Here is a 6,098-nt window from a genome sequence, read left to right as displayed (position 1 = left end):
AAGTAGGCAACACAGCATCTGGAAAGCTGAAGACTCTGTAATATCTCCTCTCTGATGTGGATTGGACAGTTTCACTGACCGTCTCTTTATTTCTTCCCCTTCTACTGCTAGGAAAAGAAAACTCTCCTCTCACAGCACCTTCATCAGAGAGGAACAGTTGCCTCCATATTTAATGCAGCCCATAATCAAACCAAGTCATCATTGCTCTGCCTGGAGACAGGAGGGTACAAGGTTTACAGGCTGATGTTATTGAGTCTCTAGTAGACATTAAAGAATTTGTAAAAAAAAAAAAAAAAAAGACAGAAAAAAAAAAAAGGCGGGGGGAGGGGGAAGCCTTAAACCCAGCCTTGTTTAGTAATGAACTTACAATTAAAAAAGAAGTATATACAGGCAATTCCCACCTTCAAAAGCCTTGAAAGAAAATAAGCTGCATTCAAAGTGGTATTAATCATGTTCAATCTATTTCCCCTCTCACTGCAAATCAGCGCAGTTTTCAGCTAACAAGAATGGGTGCCCTACTTGAGCCGACAAACCCTATTCCCCCTGGTAGGAGAGGCACTTAGCATGGCATTACCATCATTACATCCAAGGTTAAAGGCAATGAAACTCCAGGAGTGGCAAAGTCAAATCAGTTCAATTGTCTGATTGTTCATACTCATGAAGTAGTGAGGCTGGCAGGGGTCCAGCATAAAACTTAGGGCTTTCCAGAGGAGCTCCTTTAAGGTAATTCATTGCCGTCTACAGTAGCTTAAATCAGAAGGGCTACAACGGTCACAGTAAATGTAGCTCCTGACATTTCTTAAGAGCAATATTAGCAGATAGCCAGCTGCTAGGCCAGATGTCAAAGGTGCATTAAGAGCACTTGGTTTTGATCTAACCCATTTCCAAGAAGTAGAATGGATTTGGCTTCGAGCGATGCAATAAAAAAAGATTGTGATTAATGAAGCAATACAACTTAATAACATAAGTTGACTCCCGCTTCCTTCTCTCTGGCATTTTCACTGTCCACAAAGCAGTTCTTTTACTTACCAGCAGGGACATGTAAAATGTTAATCATCAATCTGTGGGCCATTAAAGAAGTTGCTTTTCCTTTCTCAACTTGAAAACCAAGGGGGAAGGATAATAGGTTTGGTTAACAGAGCTGTTCAAATAATGGAGAGGTTCAAAGAAAAGCTTTCATGGAGTCAGCATGGGGGCTTTGTGCCTTAATCCATTCCTCTTAGTAACCTGAGTTCAACATCTAGGTGGGAACTGGAATTCAGGATTGAGATGGAAGAGAATTAGCCTTTCTTTTTATTGGGATGTTCCAGTTCAGCATGGCCTAGAACAGTAAGAGAAAATGAAAAGATACTACTCTTTGTGCCTTGTCATTTGAGCAGAGGGCACACTGCCAGAAATAACCAGTTAATGGCTGCATTTTTGGACTTTCCACTAGATAATGAAGTAAAATGCAGGCAATTGAAAATTCAAGAGAGAAAACTAAGTAAGTATCTAATAACCCGTGGGTATTTATAGCAAGAAGTGAGTATATAGAGCTCTCTCTGTACTCATTAAACTGGTACAAAAAGTATCATGCACAGAAAATATTTTTGCCTAAGCTTGAACTTAGAAAGTTGAAGTGACTGATTGTTTAGAATAGGATTCACGCAGCTCTATAAGCTATTGTGCAATCTGCAGGTGAAGGGAACACCAGTTCCGCTGTTCTATGGAAAGGAAGGGGATGTAATTATTCCAAATATCAAGAATTACTGGGACGCAGCTGCTAAGCTATGACAGTCAGAGACCCCTGGAGATGCTACCAAAATCAAGAAGCCTGTCAAAACCTCAGTCCATCTAGGACCACAGCTGTATTCAAGCTACATGTTTGTCCTCACAGGGCATCTAAACTTGTCTTAACTACTGTGTCTGAATCCTCAGCTTCAGGTGTGCTCTAGTAAGAAATGCAGGTCTGAAAATACAAAAAAGACTTTTCACACTACCAGCTGCTCTTTATAAGCAATTTAATTATTTTGTGTGCTATGCATCAATTTCAGAGCAATAAGCTTCAGCTGCTCCAAAAAAACCTGTAGACCCATGTTGAAAGTTGCTGAAGTAAATTAATCTGAAAATACAAGTACCTGATTCCTTACACTATTACAGTAACTATATCACCACTTCAGAAAACTCACCTTAGCATGGCTTTGAATGAAACATCAGGCTGACAGGACAAGAAGAGTTTGGGCTTCAGGTGAAAGTAGCTAACTGCAAGGCTGAACTTCCTAACATTGGAAGGCTGGAAATAAAAGATCTTTTCCTTTTTCCTTCCCATTTCCTTTGCTTTCTTATTATTTAATTTCCACATATTTTTATCTTTTCCTGAGTTGGATAGTAAACATCCATAATTAATTTTATTTTTGTAGGATTTCGAGGCTTGGGCAGGCATTGTGGTGTTGGGGGGTTTGTTTGGGTTTTGGGTTTTTTTTAGTAGCACAGATGCTTACTAAAGGAAATAGTAGTCTTACAAGATCTGTCAAATTTTAATTGGAAAGCTGGCAGCAGCACTGTCTATCATTTCTTCCACATTGTGGACCCTGCATGCTGCAATTAGATGTCATTGCTGTACCCTTTATCTCAGTTTTCTGAGTAGAAGAGGGGAGGGATCTCCTTCTGTGACAAGGTGACCCACTTAGTGGATGAGGGGAAGGCTGTGGATATTGTCTACCTAGACTTTAGTAAAGCCTATGACACCGTCTCCCACAGCATTCTCCTGGAGAAACTGGCTGCTCATGGCTTGGATGGGTGTACCCTGCACTGGGTAAAAAGGTGGATGAATGGCCAAGCCCAGAGTGGTGGTGAGTGGAGTTACATGCAGCTGGTGGCCGGTCACAAAGGGTGTTCCTCAGGGCTCAGTTCTGATTAATATCTTTTTCAATGGTCTGAATAAGGGGATCGAGTGCACCCTCAGTAAGTCTGCAGACGACATCATGTTGCACCGGAGTGTTGATCTGGATGAGGGCAGGCAGGCTGTGCAGAGGGACCTTATCACTCTCTACGACTACCTGAAAGGAGGTTGTAGTGAGGTGAGTGTTGGCATTTTCTCCCAAGTAACCAGCTGTAGGACAATTTTTTTTGTGTGTGCCATTGAATCTGCTTATTTATAAGAACAATAAAAAATAAATTCATTATATTGGAGTAATTGTTTATAGAAACAGTGCTGCATAGAAACCGTGCTAAGAAGCTACTGGATATGAGCTTTGCAAAATGTAATGCAGTTTTCTCATAGTTCAAGTCCAAAGTCATATAAGCAGCTGCATTGGGAAACCAAGTGCAATTGCTGTGCAAATAATGTGCCTACCCCTAAAAATCAGAATCAAAGATTTTAGCACCCATATAAACACAAGGCACATCAAGAGGTTAATAGTATGTGTTTCTGTTGGAAAATGTCCTTTTTTGCCCTCTGTATTATTTCAGCAAACAGGTGGCTGTTTAGTTTGCCTACCCTTAAAAAACAGAGATACCAACAGAGAACAATTTGTTCACTTTATTCTATTATAAATGTCTGAGTGTAGGAATTGCCTCCCCCAGCATTGAAATGAAACCTCTGCTGAAGAGCACATCAGATTTTTACTGGTTTTCAGCAGGAAACAAAGAACACTATGTATTACTCCTGATTTACATGCATGAAGAGCCCAGCTTGGTCCTTAAGCCTCATTTACAACAATTTTAGGGTAAGAAAGACGGCAAAGAAAGAAAGAAGCAATGAGATGTGGCAAACAAGCATGTAGGAGGTTCATTAAAAAATTGATGTATGGCTGCTCCACTATGTATTACTAGGGTTTTTGGCTTAACTAATTAAAGCAGGTTTCCTGTGGAGTGAAGTTAACCCTCATGTCCTGGGAGGAACTGTATGTGCTGGTTTTTTCAGCTTTAAGAGGTTCAGCAAAAAGAAGGTCATGTAGGCAGACCTACCTGTGGTAAGGACTCTGAGATACACCGTCCTACAAAGAGCACAGAAACATAGAGAGGCTGCTTCATATCTGTCAAACACATACATGTGTTGCTTAATATTTTGGTCACACATGGAACAATGAAAGGAGTGGGGGTTGGGGTGGGTGGTGGTGTCATATATTAAATTATTTTCTGTTTTGCAGGAGCCAGTGGGTCATTCTGCCTCCTCCCCTGATAGAGAGGCAAGGTTCAGTTTGCTCAGGAGAACAGTAATGAGTTTGTTGTAATGAGAGTTATAGCTCTTACAGCAGGTATGCACTGGAAGATAGCACACTCACTAAAACAGCTGAAAAAAGAAATCTCAAGGGAGGGCCCTGAAGAGACAAAGGAAATCAGGCTGCCTGCTAAGATTTCCATTCTTTTTTTTCAGTCCAAACATGGTTTCTGGCTACTGAACCTTTCATCTGGCTTTCTAGAAAAACAGGCAGTAGAGAGAAAAGCTAAAATGTTGCTACAGTGGTCAGCTTCCTTCCCAAAAGTACCACAGAGGTTTCAGCCCATCGACAAAAGCACAGTAGTTTAGACCTCTATGAAGGAAGAGCAAACAATCCTGTTTGCATTCAAACACATACCATGGAGCAGCAAAGAGCAGCGGCTTCCTCATGTGTTTGTTCTTTGGAGTACATGTTCCCAAGACAAGGCAGAAATTCATCACTGTTACTCCTCTTTATGGTCAGCCCAAATCATTACGACTGAGGCCAAGATGCAGATGTTCACATAGGATCCAGGGCTAGATCCCATGGCAGGGAGGTAGCGAGCCAGATAAGGGAATGAAAGCTTATGGGCAGAAGTTGAGGAGTGAGGTCACAGTTGCTGAACTACGTAAGAGGAGAATGAGGTATGGGAAAGAGTGCTAAAAGGAGTCCTTCAGTTAGGTCATGCTCCAGAAGACCAAGACAAGAGTGTATGATAGAGAGCAGAAGGTGAGGAATGGTAGTATGGACCATGTAAAATGAAGCTCACAGGTAAGAGTAATAGTCTGAGACTGAAGTAAAGGAGACTGGCGTTGAATTTCTGTGCTTGCTAAGGGAGGCTATAGGATTAGAGGCTTGAAATATATATCCCATTAACTACAAAATAATGCAAAAGCAAGACTTTTATTAAGGTGCCATGCCCTAAAAAAACTAAGACCTGTTGTCCATCTAATGGCAGCCAATAGTGTCTGTCCAGTAAATAAATCTTAATTAATTCCATTAAACCTTTAATGGCTGCCCAGTATTTAAAATTGTGCATCCCTGATGTGCTGGTTTCTAGTTCTTCCTCCTAGCAATCAAACACAGTTGATGGAGAAAAGTACCAAGCTTAAAACTATTTTTGTGTTAGTGTCTTCAGTGTTTCCATGGACCTGGACCAACACTGTTACATTTAAAGGCCACAAAAAGCACAATTTCATCCTTATTCACATAAATAATTGTGTTAATTTATTTATGTGAAAAAAATTAAATTAATTAAATGGAAGCGAGAATGTAAGTAGGTGAAAGTAATTATCCAAAATTTGCTGGCACATATAGGGTAAACAGCCAGCTGTCTGACTTCTCTCTTGGGATCCCTAAGGTTTCCAATTAGTGTACACATTCGTGCAGAGGAAAAAGACAGCAAATCCATTCTGTGCTGATACTTAGCCTATCCAATTTGCTTCATAATGATCTATTATGTACTTAAAGGATAGTAATATAGATGTGTCTACAAAAATTTAATTTGAACATCAGAGCTCTATGTAGCTTTCCAGAAAGTCTATTAATTTTAGATCAATGTCTATTCCATTCTAGAATTCCACTAAATGAAGAAAGCAAGTCTGGCATACTTCCAGCCAAATTCCATCACATTAGCTCTACCCACCAAGGGAATACCAGTCTTCTATCCCAACCCTTACCAAACTTTCCCCTCCACAGACTGCCATACACACTAGTGCACAGTAGTAGGCCTTTCTGCACAGGCAAATTTTTAGTAAGAGTAATTTGATCTATGCCGTATGATTGTAAAATTCTCATTGGAGTAAACTACAAGAGCTGATGATGTGTGTGAGAAGAGATAATTGTGTAACTTGGGGACAGGCATATTCTTCTAATTTTGACCTTGAGTCTTTTCCAGTGGCTACCTTTTGTATATTA

This window comes from Falco cherrug, chromosome Z, assembly GCF_023634085.1.
Source record: "Falco cherrug isolate bFalChe1 chromosome Z, bFalChe1.pri, whole genome shotgun sequence".
Classification (NCBI taxonomy): Eukaryota; Metazoa; Chordata; class Aves; order Falconiformes; family Falconidae; genus Falco; species Falco cherrug.
Note: the sequence above shows the minus strand (reverse complement) of the source record.